The sequence below is a fragment of the Euleptes europaea genome, chromosome 8 (assembly GCF_029931775.1).
Source record: "Euleptes europaea isolate rEulEur1 chromosome 8, rEulEur1.hap1, whole genome shotgun sequence".
Classification (NCBI taxonomy): domain Eukaryota; kingdom Metazoa; phylum Chordata; class Lepidosauria; order Squamata; family Sphaerodactylidae; genus Euleptes; species Euleptes europaea.
Genome location: NC_079319.1, coordinates 27,429,571 through 27,449,448, shown reverse-complemented (window position 1 = coordinate 27,449,448; position 19,878 = coordinate 27,429,571). Strand labels below are relative to the sequence as shown.

At 43.7% G+C, this 19,878-nt stretch overlaps 1 non-coding gene across 1 annotated transcript; it reads left to right on the top strand.

Annotated features, from left to right (window-relative positions):
* Positions 1-4,323: 4,323 nt before the first annotated feature.
* TRNAI-GAU (transfer RNA isoleucine (anticodon GAU)) lies at positions 4,324-4,398 on the top strand. The gene has a single exon. It is a non-coding gene; the product is annotated as a tRNA-Ile (tRNA).
* The last annotated feature ends 15,480 nt before the right edge of the window (positions 4,399-19,878 follow it).

Here is a 19,878-nt window from a genome sequence, read left to right as displayed (position 1 = left end):
CGCTCTATATTTTGGAAGGCAACCAGGGTGTATTTTTACATACTGTTGTTTTTTACATAGAAAGGTATTTATAGCTCCTCCCCCACCCACCCCCACACAATTTACCAGCATAGCTCCCAAAGAATTCAGACATCACATAAAATAAATAAAGAGTAATACATAGGTCAAAGACCACTGATAAGCATGACCCAAAATAAAAGGTTTTTTTTAAAGATAACATAGAAAAGAAAGAAATACAAATGTTTTTGTTAGTGCCTAAAAGTCAAGAGGATCATCACCAGGGGGAATCAGTATGGAGAGAGAATTCAATAATTTTGGTGCTACAACAGGGAAGGCCCTGTCTCTCATGCTTACCTACCAGACTTCTGAAGGTATGGGTGCACAGGGCAGGGTCACTAAAGGAAACTTTAATTTACATATGTTTGTACCTTGTTTGTTTGCTTTCTTTTAACTGATGCAGTAGGGGGCAGACAATAAAGGAAGGATGCTGCTGGGTTTGGTTGACCTGGCTGAGGTTTCTTGTTTCAAATGGCAGGACATATGTAGGGTGAAACATTTTGAACATGAGTGAATAATGATGTTGAATGTCTTGCTCTGTCTTAGCTCTGTCTGGACACCTTGGACTGCAGCAGCTTTTACTGCATTTTGGGGGGAGGGGGGGTAATTGATTCACCTCTGCCCTTAGACATTTAAGACTAATGTCTGAATTTCTGGGTAAAAAAAAGAATAAATTAGTGCATGTGGTCTAGACAATATATTACTGTACAAAACTGCTGTTTCTATTTAAGCACCAACAAAAGGGCTTCGGGTGAAATCAGGAGACAGTTATATAATTGCAAAAAAAGGTGATGTTGGAATATAGCTACCATCTCATACATATTCAATAAAATCAGTGAATCACATATCCATTTTTGTAGCCATGCATACAGGTTTCCTGTGTGGTATTGCATTATGTACCCTGACTTCAGTAATTTTATCACTTGGATTCTTTGCATAATTTCATAGGAATTTTAATAGTCCTAAAATAAGTCCTGTTCGGTCGCTAGGTACTCTTAAATCAGCCCACCACCTACGCTGTGTCAGTCACAGCCACACTCTCAGCACAGTCAAATGCTCTTCCCTCCCCCCCCCACTCATATACATTTTGTTTTTTGTTAGGAATGCAATCCACCACGGCTTGCAGTCACATATTTTACAGTGGTTTGAATGACATTTGTGGAAGATGGTAGCTCTGTAGTAGAATACACCTGCTTTGCAAAAATAGAGTGCTGGATTTAATCCTTGGGATCAAACACATGAACATGTGAAGCTGCCTTCTACTGAATCAGACCCTCGGTCCATCCAAGTCAGTATTGTCAACTCAGACTGGCAGCGGCTCTCCAGGGTCTCATGCAGGGGTTTTTCACATCACCTACCTGCCTAGTCTAACTGGAGATATCAGAGATTGAACCTGGGACCTTCTGTATGCCAAGCAGATGCTCTACCACTGAGCCTCGGCCCCTCCCCTACACTTGGATTGCCAATTGAAAGGGGCCTTAGGTAGGAAAGGCCTTTGATTGAAGTGTGGCAATTCTAGAATAAACAGACAAATAGTCTTATAGTGTATAGCAGCTTCATATGTCCATATTTTTTTCTACAGTAACATTTACAAGTTCAAAATAAAGTCCAATATCTACCAAAAAGCCCTTAAAAATTACTACAGCTCTTTTGTTTTTGGTAACTCCAAGTAAATGTATATAAGATTACAGCCTTAGTGCCATTTCACTTCAACGGAGTTAAGTGAATTTAAATCTAAACATTTCCTTATGGACCAGGCTGTTGTCCTCTTCTTCTTAAGCAAACACATCTTTATCAACCAGATTCATACAAAAGATTCTTGCATCAGATGCAGACCAGGTTTTCTGTGTTATATTTTCCACCACGTTTTATCATATGAGGAAGAATTACATTTTACAGCTCGGTGCTCTGTCATCCCTTTTGTGGATGATTGGTTAAATGTATCATTAATTATCAAATTATACCACAGGGGTAGGAAGGCAACCGGTTTCCTGTTCCTCTCTAGGTATTCACTGCACCAATCAATGTTTCTATAAACACTCTGCATATGAAGATCAAAACTTGGCAGGTTAAAAAAAACACGTTCCTACTAAGGTTTAATTCCTCACATTTCCCATTCATCCTTCATAAATCCCATAATGTCAAGGACTCAGATTTAGTTTCCTCTTCTGAATCCCCAAAGCAGTTTATAGTTGTTCCCAAGAAATGTATTAATACCCTTACAGTTATTTATGCTCTTTAAATTAGCATGGACATATACAGTAAGCAAAACCAGGCCAGGACACATTCGTCTCTGATTATGTCACCAGGAGAGGAACTGCCTTCTACCCATAACATTCTCTGGGTTTTGTAAGATGATCCCAGCTTTGGTGGATCATATTATAATGCTCTGGCAAGTTAACATGATTCCTTGAGGAAGGATTCCTGCCCCTTCCCCCACTTTCTCAGCCACCATTAGTACTTTCCATAGAATCATTTTCCTTGTTTCCCCCCCCCACTTCCTCACACTTTTTATAAACATTTAGAGCTGTTGTTCTTTATAGCAAAGATCTCCAGGTGCAAATGTTTTATACAGAGAGTTTGGTAAAAGGGATAGAAGTGGAGCTTGCACTGAGAAGGTTGGCCATGGATAGGTGAGCTCTAAGGAATTGTGTAATTTTGAGTTGTATGATGGAAGGAAGGCTAAATATAAAATGTAATTAAAAATATGAAACTTACCTTAATGATACTGCTCATACAGCCAAATTGACTCTGAACAGTGTCACACGTAGGTCTTTTATGCATGGCTGTTTCCCTCTCGGTCACCCCTCCGATGACTTCGGGTCTTTGATTACGCATGCCGTTTCCCACCATCAGAGGTCGCCTCAGTCTCCCCCTGCGTTTCCTCACGTTTTGCCCATGTTTTCAGGGACCTGTTTTATCTTGAATTTGAAAACACGGGCAAAACACCGGGAAACACAGAGGGACAGTGAGGTGACCTCTGATGGTGGGAAACGGCATGCATAGTCAAAACAAAGACCTGAAGTCATTGGAGGAGTCACCGTGAGGGAAACAGCCATGCATAAAAGGCTACGACCAAAAGGGAAAACATACATTCATATATATCTGCATAAACAATCAAAAACTAATAATTTTTCATCTTAATCACCTGGGGAAAAACTTGGCAACTGCCAATATAATATTAAAATCAACCCCTGCTAAAAGAAACCTCAAATTATCCAGTTCACAACTAGCATCCTGGATAAAAGGTTTTATCCATCTCTCTGTTGCCACGTTGAGCAGGTCACAGCTGAATAGAGAATGTTGAAGGGTGTCTATTTTACCAGAACCACATTGACACACTTGCTCAGAATACGACAGCTTATTAAAATTACGAAACATAGGCACCACAAGTAAACTGAAGCCCTTGTGTTGCCACAATTCAAGAGAGTCTGCCTATATTGCTTTCTTTTTGTCTAACAATAGGGCAGTCTGAAGTGTCGTCATTTTCCCATCAGGGAACTCTGTTGTTTGTTTGTTTGTTTTACTCACTTCCTGAGATACCATTCTTCCAGCTCATCATGGCTTCCCTTCAATTATGTAACACATTTTCTGTGTGACCCAGTTACCTCCATGTGTGTTACAGTGCCAATAATGCCCTTCCTATGCAGAGTTACCTCTCCCTTTCCACCCTCTCAGATTACCGTATATGACATTTCATACAACAGAAGCAACACGAAAAGCCAGGAGCAGATTTGGAGAAACAAATTAAAAGCTTTCTCCTCTGACTGACAATGGAATTGGAGGAAGAAAGGAGCAAGAAGATCAAGACCAGGCCGCTGATGGAATTTTGTCTTTATCAGCTTAAAATAAGCACCTCTTGATCTCCTGCACTGCCTATGTTCAGTGGTACCTGGGACACTCTTTTGCAAGTCTACAACTAATTGTTATGCTTTGAAATGCTGTTCTACAGTTCATAGAACTTTTCTTCACTCTAGTAGTATTTCCAAAAGGGATTCAGTTCAAAGATACAGGATGGTGCAGCCCATCTGTGTCAACATGTGAGTTGAATAGCTACAGATTGCAATGGGGTGTGCCATAAAACAATTTTTTTGGTAACCAAGGTTGAGGTTACCCTCCAGCATGCAACAAGCTAAGTGAAACTGAGGTAATCTGGCAACATATGCTCAGCTGCAATGCATGTGTATTCCACATGCTGGTTGGCATACTGCAAGATCAATAGATAAACCTCAAGTCCTCAGCCTGAATCTTCATTAAGATTCATGGGGAGAGGCTGTGGCTCAGTGGTAGAGCATCTGCTTGATATGCAGAAGGTCCCAGGTTCAATCCCCGGCATCTCCAGTTAAAGGGACCAGGCAAGTAGGTGATGTGAAAGATGCCTGCCTGAGACCCTGGAGAGCCTCTGCAGGTCTGAGTGGACAATAATGACTTTGATGAACCAAGGATCTAATTCAGTATAGGCAGCTTCATGTGTTCACTGTCAGGATAGCCTATTGTCCAGGATGTCATTTGAAACGTGGAGTGAGACCCAAGAATTCTGTAAGCACCCTTTCTGACTCCGCATCTCCTTTGTATCCAGATTTGCTCATTGCTGGATCCATTGTATTGGGGTACATAGATTTTTGCTTGATGTAGTAAAACTGGTGTTTGGGTTCTTTTATCTATCACCAGTTGACCCACTGTTCTCTTGGGTTTACGCTAGCCCCTTTACTAGGGAATTATATTAGCTGAGCTTAGCCCCACATACCTTGGATTTCTCTTTTTTTTAAGACTCAAGTACTGCTGAATATAATCCGTTTGTGTAGCTTGCTGAACTATTTTGAACTCTTGCTAGTCTTTCTTTATGATGTGATGCAGAGAGCCAGAAAAGGACAAATGATTGTGCAATGTGAGAAGGAATTGCATACTTTCCTCTTGGTGTTCGGGAGATCTGAGGAAGCATCTGGTCTTTCTTGTTTACGGCGATGGTATTCCCCAGGATGTTGGACCGAAGCAGCTCTTAAGTACACTTTTTCTTAGGAAATTCTTATTACTTCCACAGAAAAAATAATGTATCATGTAGTATGTACATCATGATTTTTATTGTGAACCTTATCCTGGGTTCAGGACTAAAACGCTGGGACACCATAGAAGACTTGGACTGTTTAGTATTACTTATATTACTTTCCCCCCATGTCATAAATAGTTCTCATAGTTCAGGTTGTTTACAGTACTGTAAACTCTACTGATTTTGTAACAATGGTTGGCTCTGGGATGAGCCAAACTGCATGTTCTAATGTGGAATACTCCTCTCAAATGACTGTGGGTGCTTACAGATTATATACTTTAAGTGGTGAGCCTGCTGCAGACCTGCACGTACCTGTTTTTGGCCCATGACCCCCGCCACCCCCCGGGGCAGAGCAGCATTTCCAACAGGGGAGGAAAACACAAATTGGCTTTTTAAATAAATGGCACCAAATCAGTTCTTTAAGGCAAAATCCTGCCTAGGTTATGTCTGACTTTGGAGTCAGGTATGTATTTCATGACAGGAGCTAAGACAGGAGAAATCAGAGCTTCATCCCAGCAGAAACAATCAGACTGGCTTTGGGAAGCTGTCTGCAGCCTGTACTGTCCATGGAGAGGGGGAGTCTCTTATTAGTAAATACAACTATCAAAAGCTGGTCCAGAGGAAAGATTAACTCCTCAGAGAGGTCTCAGTTAGAAGCCATCTCCCCAAAGTATAAACTGTTGTTCTTGTTTTGCTGTCAAGTCACAGCCAACTTATGGCAATCCCTCATGGGCCTCTCAAGGCAAGAGATGTACATAGGTGGTCTGCCATTGCCTGCTTCTGTGTAGCAACCCTGGACTTAGGGTTGCCAAGCTCCAGGTACTAGCTGGAGACCTCCTGCTATTACAACTGATCTCCAGCCGATAGAGGTCAGTTCCCCTGGAGAAAATGGCCACTTTGGCAATTGGACTATATGGCATTGAAGTCCCTCTCCTCCTCAAATCCTGCCCTCCTCAGGCTTCACCCCAAAAACCTCCTATCAGTGGCAAAGAGGGACCTGGCAACCCTACCTGGACTTCCTTGGTGGTCTCCCATCCTCCAAGGCTGATCCTGCTTAGTTTCCGAGATCTGACGAGGTCAGGCTAGCCTGGGCTATCCAGGTCAGGGCATGAGATGATACTGTATTTATATCATGCTTTTCTCACTGAACTTTTGTGGGCATGTATTATATGTGCAATTAAAAAAAAAGATGATGTGGAAATATAAAGGTGGCGATATAAGGCCTGAGATATAAGGGTGCCTTTACATAAGTATTGCTTTTACATAGGCAGTCTCATGTGAAAACTGCAGTTGCAGAGTTTCATGTGAAGATTGTCCCTTGTCAGAAAATATTCTGAAACAGCCAAAGATACATTGGAACAACTAATCTGCAAACTTAACCCTTTTTATGTATGTTTAGGGCTGATTCAGGAATTACTTCTTTAGCCAGGCAGCTCTGAAATCCCAAGGTTTAAAACGAATGTCAATATGAATCGACATGTGTGTCAGTTTTATATAATTTCTCACACCTCTTCATCATAAACTTATTTAAACCTTTACATTGTGTACACTGAACGTGTGGAAGGGGGGGTGAAGGTCCTACTCACTGTTCTGACCGCTGCTTCCATGCATCCAGTCAAAGATGTAAACTGAGCCCTATGTGCTTACAACTGTATTGTGTGCAGGGTTTGTCTGTGAGACTGGAGAGCCTGCCTTTTGCACAGAGAACTGAGTGTATGCAGTGGTAGGTGCTTTGGCAGAATGAATGGAAGGTGGGGTAGAGACAGTCGGCAAGATCATGATCCCCCCGTTCCACGTGTGCATGATCTGAAACTATGAACAGGCCTTCCAAATGTTCTAAAGGGCAGAAATAAATGCACATGGAAGGGGGTGGTGGAATCACAACAGCAAGCTCTGACCTCTGCGTATTTATTGGAACATCTGTATTGAGCCTGAACATGAACACATGTGCAGATGCACTTCCCTACATGGTTCCCAATTAGGCACACAGAGAAAGCTATGTGGACACTTATAATTGCATAGGCAATACATGGGTATTCCAGTGAATGGGCGCATATCAGGGCATACTTTGTGACTGTGTTCCTGCTTCCCCGCCATGTGTATCCATTATCCCCTCCTTGAAATGTCTGAAAAGAGCTTAAAATGTCTGACACTTTAGGAATGAAAGTGAAAATCAACTGACACACATTCCAAATTGACCCTGAATGACAGGGATCCTTAGGTGGGATATGTGGGAAGTGCCATCTGTAGTAGCTTCAGCCTCTTTGAAGATCACAGACCAAACACACTTTAATGGAGCAGGCTTGGCCTGTTTATTTTGCTAAGCTGTCATGATTAAGTATGAACGCTGCTAGGTCTAAAGCTCTTCAACAACATAACATCATTGAATTTTTTATGTATATTGTTTATCTGAGTATATCTCTGTTTTTGCATCTGCTTAAAATTAGAGACAAAGAATCTCCACAAAGCATCATCACCAAATTCAAAAGTCCAGCCCAGATGACTTTCTACTGGTGTTTTTAACAAAAGGAATCACACTGAGCTTGAATCTTATAGAACAAGGTAGTGGAAGACATTTTTTCATCTAACACATCTGATGTTAGGCATATGCATCATGCAAACATAAAGACATGGGAAGGGGGGAAGGATCAGGCCTTTAAATGGGTCTCTGGGTACCTAAAAGGCAGTTTGTGTTAACTTACAGGTATTATTTATAGTCTGGAATGTGCTTGAAGAAGCATCAACAGTTACTCAAGCAGTAGTTTGACCACATTAAAGCACTTTCCCCCCAAGCATGGTTTCCTACCCAAAAAGCATGCAGCTGGAATGGCAGTTGTGAATGACAGGTCTGCAGAACTTGTCCTGATTTAGAGAAGCGATTGGCTTTGTGAACGTCAAGTTGCCTCCGTGGAAAACAGCAGCTGCTCTTCTTACACAATTGTGAGTTACCACATGCCACTCCTATGATTACGGAGCAATCAGTAATTATCACAGATTTTTGTGTGTGTGGGATACTTCACCTACTATTAGGGAATCTACACAGCTGCCGGTATGGTACAGCATAGTTGTACATTTTTACCATTTACTTTTCACATTTTAACCTTTGAAGACTCTTTGTTTCCATCATAACAAGGCTATGCAATTAAACAAATGCTCACTGCAAATGTGTGTACTTGATCACAGGATGAACAAAAAGCAAAAAGGGAAGGGGGATCACCTTTCAACAAGAAATGCCAGCCAATACAGGTTGGAGTGTTTATTACATATGTAAGTCTGAGTGCTATTGGCTGTGCTGTTCTAATGTCACACCAGTGATGTCACAGCTACTGTGGATCACACAGTGCTCGTTGCTTGGGGGCAATGAGAAAATATTTGATTCTGAGTTTTGAGGCCAGTGGGAAATTTTTGCCAATCACACAGTGAAAACACAGGGGGGAAATGATCGAGATATTCCCATGTGAGAACAGATTTACAGCACATTTCATGACAATTCAAATTCTCGCCTCCTTCCTATCCAGTACATCGACTTGCTAGAGTGAACAACTATGGAACTGGGGCTTCTGGCATCCAGTACCAAATGTAGGTCAGTTAGACCTATAAATACATTTAAAATGGGGATGTACGAAAGAGCTTTGACCATTTGAAATCCATCCCCCCCTCCCATTCTGCATTACTGCTCACCTCTGTGATGCTTTGAAACTGCCCTGATATTTAATGAATGAAAATAAATTAAGAGGACTAACCTCAATCCCCAAATCAGTCCAGCTTACAGTATGGAAGGATCTGTTTTGTATACAATGTGTTGAAAAACAGTACAGACAACGATTACACCATCTGCAGAAACAATGAGTCAGCTCTGCCAAACATATTATGCAGAGTTATATAAACAACTGGCTATAGGCAGATCCAGATGTAAACAGAACAAAGTCAGATGACTGGTTATATCACATACAGAAGAGGAAATGTGTGTGTAATAAACTGGCTCTAGCTATTACTCTAGAATGTAAACAGAATGGCTTGCATCTTACCGCTCAATGCTGATGACATGAGGGCTCTTATGTTGTTGGAAGGGGAACAATTTTCACCAGTTTCCTCCTCTCCCTGCAGACCCACACTTTGCCCCCTAGGCACAAGCAGATCTCATTGGACACAAGCCACTGTAAAGTATTTAGCCCTGTTCTGTGACCTGCATCTCTGACCCATAAACCACTTTCTCTGCTCTGTCACATGGGCACCTGAAGAGGCCTGGATGAGTCCTTTGTCCCTATCTTGCCAATATAACTTCCTGCAGCAGAGGTGGGGTGTGGCTATTTGGGAAAGAGGACCAGAACTTACTTCGCCATGCTTACAGACACTTGGGCAAGAGTGAAGAGGGACGTAATGATGGAGGAAACTGATATAGCCAGAGGGGAAATACTGTACAACGGGACAGCTTGTGTATGGATAGAATTTGTAATTTAGAGACATTTAGCAGGGTTAGGGAGCTGGTAGTCTGTGGATTTGTCTGAAGACCACATGATCTTAGTTGGTTCTGTTCAGGATGGTTTACCTGCTGTTGAAAGTTGTTTTAAATGAATACTGGTAGACTCAAAAACATTAAACTTGGGCTTCAAAATACTGTCTCTGGCCCCTAATGGGGGAAAGGGTAGCTGGCTGAGCGGACAATACTTTTCTTAAGCAGGAGAAGTGGCAGCTGCCCCCCAAAAGCAGCTGAACTTTGAAGGTGATGGAAAACTTCACTTAGTATTCCCTTCCTGATTCTTTTGTTAAGTGCCCTAGTCAGGGCTGCATTATTATGTGGTTCACATGTGGTATTTTTCTCAGAAGACCACTTAACGGCATAAACTCCAGGCTGCAAAGTTTGGAGGGCCACAAATTCAAATCTTGTCATGATCAATAATTCATTATTTTTGACTGGGGGAAAAATCCATAGCAATTTTATAGACAGAAAAGCAGCATGGGAACGAAACATTCAGAATCAACAGCTTTTTGTTCTGCACTGCCTACTTTTCAGAATTTTATGCTGAGCTCTCAGTATTTCAATGCAACATTTACTTACAGCCTTTTCCTTGAATTCATAGCAAAGACGTCTGGCCAAAGAGTAAAAATAAGTTTTTCATAATAATTTCCAGCCTTGCAGGATCATGCAGCATGTGAAACGCATTATGAGCTTTTGCTCCTTCATGTGTTTTCAATGCCATCTCACAGTTCTGTTGAATAAAAACCAGATGACAACTCTGTGTCTTTTACAGTGCAGTCCCTCACAGAGGTATGGCCTTCTAAGTTCACAAGACAGCGGGCTCAAGAACTACACTGTTAGCCTCTCATGTGCTATTCACATGCATGTGTGAATGCCTGTAATTCAATTTCAAATGCAAAGGATTCTAAACTGATTGAAGGCTGTGAAGGAAAGTTTTTCAATATAAGTGATTCTCCATACATAGAGGCAATATACCTATGGATGTTAGATTCTGGGGACCGATAATATGAAAAGGCTCTTATGCCTCACTTTTAAACCACCAGATAGAGATGCGTGGCTTGCCATTTTTGGAAACAGAATGTTGGACTAGCATTAGATAGGTCTTAGTTTGATCCAGCAAAGCAATTGCTATATTCTTTATCTTCTCAGTTTCTCTTTTGCTGCATCTTTTCTCTGGAACTAGGGTTACCAACCTCCAGGTGGGGCCTGGAGATGTCCTGGATTTACTGCAGATCTCCAAACTACAGAGATCGATTCTGCTTGAGAAAATGGCTGCTTTGGAGGGTGGACCTCTCTGCTGAGGCCCCTTTTCTCCCCAAATCCACCCTCCCCCAGGCTTGACTCCAAGTCTCCAGGAATTCTCCAACCCAGAGTTGGCTGCCCGATCTGGTACCCATTGCCTCCTTATATCTGAATTTCTCCGTCCTTGCAACTATGAAAATAGACTGTGAAAATGTACCTCTTCTTCCAAGCTTTGGTCTCTTTCCTTTTTACATCAAAAGTGTGCAAACAGGGTTGTTCTTTTTAATATAACCATTGTAAGGTACCTGTCGTTTGATGGGATTTATGAAGCAGTCTTATACAGGCCAGGACCTGTGAGGAATTGCACTAGTGGGATCTGTCTTTACAGTGGGACAGCTCACTTGTGAACAAAAGTCATCATAATTCGCTGGAACTCATCACTCAGACACTTCACAGATGAAAACAAGGCCACATATGTAACACCCCTTTTCTCATATCATTGATTACTGCCCATGTGCCTGTCACTGCTCACTGATGAAGGTTCTGCTCTGCATGTTGTGTGCAATATTCTGTTATTGCACATAGTCTGTCCTGCACTATTCTAAAAGACAAGGAGCTTACTGACCACCAATCTATTATTATTGATAGTTCTAGCAGCGCAATCCTAAACTGAATTATGCCCTTCTGAGCCCACTGATTTTAATTAACTTTTCTCTCTTTAGTACTGCACAGTGAATGAACCTCACCAGCATATGAAAGGACAGCATGGTGTCTCATTGTCCATGTGCATGCATTTACCGGCACGTGTACAAGATCCATTCACTCCCTCTCTCAGGGATTTGATTGTACTGACCCAAGACAGGGAAGTGAACCCTGAAGAATCACTACAGCAACTCTGACTAACAGCATTCTAAACCAGGCATTCCCCAAAGTTTAAAATTGAGACAAAATCTGCACAGTGATTTATTAGGCATGGGTTGCAGAAAATATGGACTATCCCTGGTAAAAAGCAACTGTCGGGGGGTACAGGAATAATAATTAAAGCAACTTTAAAGCGAAACCCCTGAATCTCTTCCTTTTGAACAAGATTGATCAGAGGGGAGTTACGTATCCCATGAAAATACCAGACAAAAACCCAAGCAGCTACCTCTGTAACATTATGAAAAGTCCCAAATATGGTGCTTGTGAGTGCCATGGAGGCAGCTGACACCTTTCCTGGTTAGGGTTGCCAGGTCCCTATTCGCCACAGGCAGGAGGTTTTTGGGGCACAGTCTGAGGAAGGCGGGGTTTGGGGAGGGGAGGGGCTTCAATGCCAAAGAGTCCAATTGCCAAAGCAGCCATTTTCTCCAGGTGAACCGATCTCTATCAGCTGGAGATCGGTTGTAATAGCAGGGGATCTCCAGCTAGTACCTGGAGGTTGGCAACCCTGTTCCTGGTGCCTGCCAAGTGCTTTCAGAAAGTGGTTGGGACCAGGTGGGCTTTTGCCCAGCAAGGCTTCTGATTGGCCATTGGAGATTTAATTGGCTGTGCAGTTTTTTAAAAGCATTGATTTGGCATCAGCTAGCACCACAGCTCAAAGATTTGCACTGTGTGACTGAAGGTAAGCCGCAGCAGCCATTTGGTGGCCAGCTCCGCCTCCTGTGGCAGCCATTTGGTGGCAGTCATTTTGTGGCTGCGCTCATCATACTGTGTCCAAAGTTGCCCGCAGGCTCAAAAAGGTCGGGGACCCCTTTTGAGAAAGGGGTAATTTAAACCGGAGTAGCAATGCAGGGAAGAAGGGCTTCAGCCCCCCAGATATGATCCCCGATGCACTTTGCAAGGGTAAACCTGTGTCTGGGGGTGAGTGGAAGTAGCTGGAAGGAGAAGCAGAAGGAACATGACTGACAGCTGGAGAAGGATTAGGGTTGCCAGGTCCCTCTTTGCCACCAGTGGGAGGTTTTTAGGGCGGAGCCTGAGGAGGGCGGGGTTTGGGGAGGGGAGGGACTTCAATGTCATAGAGTCAAATAGCCAAAGCAGCCATTTCCTCCAGGTGAACTGATCTCTATTGGCTGGAGATCCGTTGTAATGGCAGGAGATCTCCAGCTAGTATTTGGAGGTTGGCAACCCTAAGAAGGATTCACACACACACACACACACACACTGAGAGTTTTTAGTTGTAAAGTGCTATAGAATGTTTGTAAAACAGATAAGTAAGTAAATAAAATGTGGGTGTGATGTGTAGTTCTACCCTGAATAGTAAATGGTGATTTTTAAGCTGTCAGGTACAATTTAAACTATCAGACTAGCTGAGGCAGAGATCACAGACCTCCTTATGTCTTAAAATTGCAAGAGCGGTCCAGTCCCAGTCCCACAAGGCTTGATTCATATCACAGAGACTTTAACTCTTCCATCACCACCGAGTTTCATTAATTGAAACCACCTCTTCCTCCAGTTGTCATTAGCTCTTCTAGGGTAAAAAACACAGACTATCTTTATTAGACTAATAAGAGTGAGGGTGGGTCAGTGTTAGTGAAATCATAGGAAGAATTAAAGCCTTCTCCCTCCCCCATGCAGTCCTGATCTCAGGATCTTTTCAGGAAGTGTCTCTAAATGTGCACTAGTTTTTCGACATGGAGATCAGCAGCTCCTTATCACCATGTTCTGTCCCCAGAAAACAACAACCCTGTACTATAAAGCTGCCATGTACTTTCTGTAATAAGAGGGATCCGTCCTGATGCCCTTGGTCAAAAATATCTCCTTTCCTTATTTGTGAACTACCAGGAGAGGCCAGCTGGACACTGAGTTCCATTCCAGAGATAGCTGCACTTTCGTGTTTATATATAAAGTTTGTAGAGTGATTTAGGATCTACTGAGATGAAAATGTGCAGCACAGAAAAGGGCTTATCTATAGATACGCTTTAAAAAGCTTATTGTTCCTGCAAGCTTTTTAATTTCATCACTCCATGATCTATTTATAGGATTGCCAACCTCCAGGTACTAGCAGGAGATCTCCTGCTATTACAGCTGCTCTCCAGCAGATAGAGATCAGTTCACCTGGAGAAAATGGCTGCTTTGGCAATTGCACTCTGTGGCATTGAAGTCCCTCCCCTCCCCAAACCCCACCCTCCTCAGGCTTTGCCCCAAAAATCTCCAGGTATTTCCCAACCCAGAGCTGGCAACCCTATCTATATAGGTCAACTTTGTCTAACTGGATCACACTGAGTTAACTTATTCTGGCAGAGATCTCAAAATTTTCTAAAGTCTGTATTATCTACTACTCTGACGGGCTCTTCAGGGTCTCAGGTCTTTCACATCATTTACTACCTGAGCCTTTTAATCGGAAATGCCAGGGATGGAAACTGGGACCTTCTGCAAGGCAAGCAGATGCTCTACCATTAAAGCCATGGCCCCTCCCTGGTTTTGAACTGATCTACTGGTTTAGCATGGGCTGCAACAAAATTTCCAGGTCAAGCTTTTTATTTTCTGAAATTATAATACATTCATCTTAATTCCTGGACCTATGCTGTCAGTCCTAGAACATGAAGAAATGCACCACACTTTGCCATTTCCAGATGAATATATGACTCCCTTGACTTCCGTGGAATCTTACAGCCTTTCATCAGAAGATTTGTGGGGGAAATATATACAATCTCTTTTAAATGTTCAAATGTCTACTTGTCAGAAAAACAAGCTGCAGGGAGCTCAAGCTAAATGAACCCTTAGGTCCTTCTCCAAGAAAGTCCTAACTTTCGAAAGGGGATAATTGCTGTATAGAGTGACCTGAGAGTCAGGAAGCCTCAGATTCAAATTTTACTTCAGCCATGACTCCATTAAATGGCCCTAGGCTAACCTCCTAGCCCTGGCCTCTCCTTCCAACTGCAATACGGTGATAACACCGACCCACTGTACAGGATTGTTGTAAAGATTTCTGAGATAAGGTGCATGAAGTGTTTTGAATCCACAGCATTATAATAATTAGTGTATCACACAGTGAAATGGATGGCTTGTGCCATTCATGAAAGCAAGCAACCTCAGACCAAGGGATGGGTTTCTGCATAGTTAGGGGACTCCCCACTAGGCCTCCCGTTTGCCTGGGACAGGGAATTATTCACCCCCAGTCCCAATTCCTGCCTCTGAGGAATTGATGAGAAAAAATAGCCTCCACATAGTGACGCTCTAAGGATTTCCCCAGTCTCTGTGGTAAAGACCATAGAGGCAACAGGAGGCAGCCTAGAGCTTCACTTGGAGCTGACATCACATCCTCCCCTAACTCTGCCCTCCTCAGGCACACACCCCCCAAATCTCCCAGCATTTGCTGAGACAGTTGTGAACTCTGTGTGTGTGTGTGTGTGAAGTGCTATATAGTCACGGCTGACTTATGGTAACCCTGGCAAGGGGGTTACAAGGCAAGTGAGAAGCAGAAGTGGTTTGCCATTGCCTTCCTCTGCAGAGTCTTCCTTGGTGGTCTCCCTTCCAAGTACTGGCTCTGCTTAGCTTCCAAGATCTGACAAGATCAGGCTATACCATGCTGCCTTCCCTATTGTGAATCATATTCCCAGATATGCAGAAATATATGGTTTTGTAAATTAACCCCCCCACCCCCCAAAAAACTGATGAGAACTGAGCACAGCATACCTTGGGAATGTTAAAGGGAAAAATAGAGGCAGAACTGGCCTGCTCTATCCCCTAAGCAAAACCAAGATTTGGGAATGCCTGCTTATTCTCTGCCCCATGTTGCACTCAAACAAAAAAGTAAAGATATTGCTGCTCGTGTTATATCGCTCAGGTTCATGGTTAGATAAGCTGCTTCCGGCTCACATAACTTTGCACTAGACTGCTAAGGTGAGCAGGAAATGACATGTCTAGCCCCAGAGCTCAGCATCTTTGTGCTACTGAGCCAATGTGGGGCATTTCCTAATTGCATACAAATGCTAAGTATTGTTATTACCAAACTTTAAAAACATATTACAATATATGTTAATAGCAGCTTTAAATTCACTGTAAACATTGTGTGGGTGCCGTGGAAACAGGATTCTGCCTCATGTTATCAGTAATGCTAAGGGCTGTAGGCAAAAGACCCCTGTGAAGGTGAACAACCACCTGAATGGCATTCCAAATATCAATAGAGGCGTTGTCTGGAAACGGGAGAAATGCACTGCAAGCGGGGGGGGGGGGATGCGGGATCTGATGAAAGATTAACATTGACTTTCCTATGTCCCGCCCTCTCCCGTGAGTTGATGGCTGAGGCATGATTTGGACCTTGGTCTTCCCAGCTCACACTTTTAGCCATATTTCCATCCCATCCTGCTGCTGCCCTATGTTTCCCTTTCTTTAAGCCATGGTTCTAAATAGTAAGGTCCCGAAGGTAAACATAAAGAACACCCAGTGGAATATTCCATTGAGAATAACTTGGATTCACTTAACTGGAAACTCGAGGGGCCCTGACCCAATCTTCACAAAAAATGGGGGTTCTTGCAAGAAGGGTCCCCTCAAGCTACACTGAAAGTGTGGGACCTCTACCTCCAAAAATGCCCCCCCCCCCGGAGCCACAGAAAGCCATGAATGTGTTTGTAATGGCTTTATTGCCATGGGCAGATGGGAGGACCCCTTCCGGGCCCCATAACTCAGGACCCCCTGACCCAATCTTTACAAAACTTGGGGGTTCTTGCAAGAAGGGTCCCCTCAAGCTACACTGAATGTTTGGGACCTCTACCTCAAAACAAGCCACCCCAGAGCCGCGGAAAGGCGCAAATGTGCACATGCACCCCCCCCCCCACGGGGATCTCTCTCACACACAAACAGACACTCTCTCTTTTTCTCCCTGGGCCGCGCAGCAGCTGGGCTCACACACTCAACCGCGACTGATTGACCAGAAGAAGACCCGGCTTGGCCACCATTGGCCGCGGGAGAATGCTGCTAGTTGCTTATTAACTGACAGTTATGCTGCTGATTCGGAGCCCCCGAATTTGCTGAATGTATTCGGCGTTTGCCCGAACTCGCCAATTCGGCTCCTCATTTTCCCACGTTTTTTTAATTCGGCTCTATCCGAACTGAAAACCGCCGAATTGGGGGAAATTCGGCTGTTTTTCAGTTCAGGATAAACCGAATCGACAGCCCTAATGGGCAACCTCCCCCAAATCCACTGCCTGAAGTAGCTGCCTCGGATGGCCTTACGGTACAGCTGGCCTTGTTATAGCATGTATAGATCCAGCTTGGTTTGGTCTATGTTATTTGAACTACAGGGCCTTTTATGCTTGGCTGTTTCCCTCACGGTCACCCCTCTGACGACTTCAGGTCTTTGTTTTGATTATGCATCAGGGGTCGTCTCGCTCTCCCCCTGCATTTCGTCCACATTTTCAGAGACCTGTTTTATCTCAAATTTGCAAATGCAGGCAAAACACGCGGAAATAGGAACACAGGGGGAGAGCAAGGCGACCTCTAACGGTCGGAAACGCCATGCATAATCAAAAGAAAGACCCAAAATCATCGGAGGGGTGACCACAAGTGAAACAGCCATGCATAAGAGGCCCATGTGATGGTAACAGACCCATGTCTTCAAGTGTTGCAGGGCAGGCTGGCACCTTCAAGCTGAGAAGCAGTGTCAAACCTTCCTCTGCCTATCCCCCACCCCCCAGCAATTCTTCTTCTCACCACTTTTTCCCCCACAGCTGAGCTTCAAGCCTGGAAAGTAGCCAATTAGGGGGTAGAGTTATTAGGTGGGGGGGGGGAAACAGCCAGCAGAGCAGGAATGGTCAGCCTGAGAAGCTCAATATTGTTTTGCAGGCCATATAATTACCTCTCGCGGAGGTCTCTCTTCTGGGAAAGTTCTGTCAAGAATTTCCCATCAGTGGCCTGGGGGGAGCACGCTGGCGGCTTGGTCCACTTCCTTCCCCCTCGCTGAAGTGCTCATGGTTTTTCCCCTGCTCCTCAAGGCATCCTCAGATACCGCTTCCCCACTCTGTTACCAAATCAGTGTATCTCATATCTTCCCCAGGCAGTGAGTGACATTGCCAGAATAGCGTCTCATCATTTCTGGTCCGGGCTAATTCAATTGGTAGGGGAGTGATGCTGCCATGCTGTCTGCCTCACAGGGTGGGTGCGTCTCTGACACAGTGTTTTAATGCAGAGCAGCTTGAGGGCCAGATGAAAAGATGCCAGAGGGCAGAGGTGGCCCATGGACTGTAGCTTACTCAGTCCTGTGATAGAGGAAGTATTTGCCACTTTTCCCATGGAAATTGCCCGTACTCCATCTATTTATTTGCATAAAGGTCATGGCCAAACAGCTGTAAAATACAGAATGGGGGATGACGTTCAAAGATACATGCTAATGAATCATATATTTTTTATTCCACCCTTTTCCCAAGGAGACCAAGGTGGCAAACATGATTCATCTTTCTTCAGTTTTATTTTCATAACAACCCTGTGAAGCAGGTTATGGCTGAGAGAGAAGAACTGGCCTGAAGTCACCAGTGGGAGCGGGATTTGAACCCAGGTCCCCCACCCGTAGGCTGACACTGTAACCACTACACCACGTCATCGCTACCACTGCACGTAGCTCTTCCCTCAGAACAGTGGTTTTTAAACTATTGACCTTCAGGGGGCCCTTTTCACAAGAATTTCTGTCAAGGAACACTCACTAGTAGGGTGCTTGTCAGCTTTGTTGGGGTTCCTTGTTGTCCTGAGTGCATCCTACAAGAAGCTAAATTAAACTGCAAGTCTCCAGAATAGATGGGCACCGCTTTGATTTACTGCTGTCTGGTACTATTTAAAAATATTGTGAGATGTATTCTGGAGTCGTACAATGCATGCATACATAACCTCCAAAGGATTACAGAAAAATGCAGTGGGGGGGGGGGAGGAATCACAAAATGGTCCAGGCATGGAAGAACTAAGAGCTATCTTGCTCAATCAGGCCGAGATCCATCAAATTCATCACTCTGTTGCAGCCTGGCGGATGCCTCTAATTGTGTAGTAGTGGTGACCTCAGCCAGCTGAACTTTGAACCAGAGAGAAATACAATTTTAATGGCATTGATGGGAGAGCCTTGCTTATTGAGACAAGGCTGAGTATTACCATAATTACATTGCCTTAATAAAACACAATGACGTGTCAGTCCCTTGACATACAAAAAGGCATTAATGGAATGCTATCATAACAAATAAGGGATTTTTAAGCACTCTGCGCTACATTATGTACTGGCTTCTCATGAGCTTGTAAGCAGTAATTCAAGGGGAGCATGACATTCTAAGTGAATCGTGGGGTCGATGCCAGATTTACATATTTTTTTACGTAACTGGTACGAAGATGACTGATTTTTCTTTTTAATCTACCTTTCCATGTTCTCTCCATTTACCAGGAACATCAGTTAACCAACGCCTCATAATTCTAATGCAAAAAGAACTGCCCTCAGCTCCTTAATTTTTTTTAGGCCATGTATTTTTTTTTTTTTAAGTTCCCACTTTCAGAACTAACAGCTGCTTAGGAGGCATTACAGGAGAAGCTAAGATGCCCTGTGGTTGCACCTTCCATGGGTCAGATATGAGCCTGAGGAGGGCGGGGTTTGGGGAGGGGAGGGACTTCAATGCCAGAGAGTCCAACTGCCAAAGCGGCCATTTTCTCCAAGTGAACTGATCGCTATTGGCTGGAGATCAGTTTTTAATAGCAGGAGATCTCCAGCCACTACCTGGAGGTTAGACCAATGGGACATGCTGGCTTAGGGCCAATAGGATCCGTTTGCTTAGCCAATGGGGCGAGCAGGGTTTAGGATCCTTCGTGTGGAACTCAAGCTCCTAAGTCTCCCCTTGCTTACTACCCTACTAAATACATACATAACATATACAATATGTATTAACCAAACAAACTTATCAACAAGATCTCCTGAGTCCTGCAGAAGACTGTAGCATATTGGCTGAAACTGAAAGCAGTCAGCCTGTCTGCTGACTCATGTGTTTCATGCTGCAAGGCAGAACAACTGTTGCATCCCAATTGGCCCAATTGAGAAGGTGAGATGCATGAGGAAACACTCTGACAGTCTCACTGCTATCCGCACAGGGCTGAATAGAAGTTGAAGAGT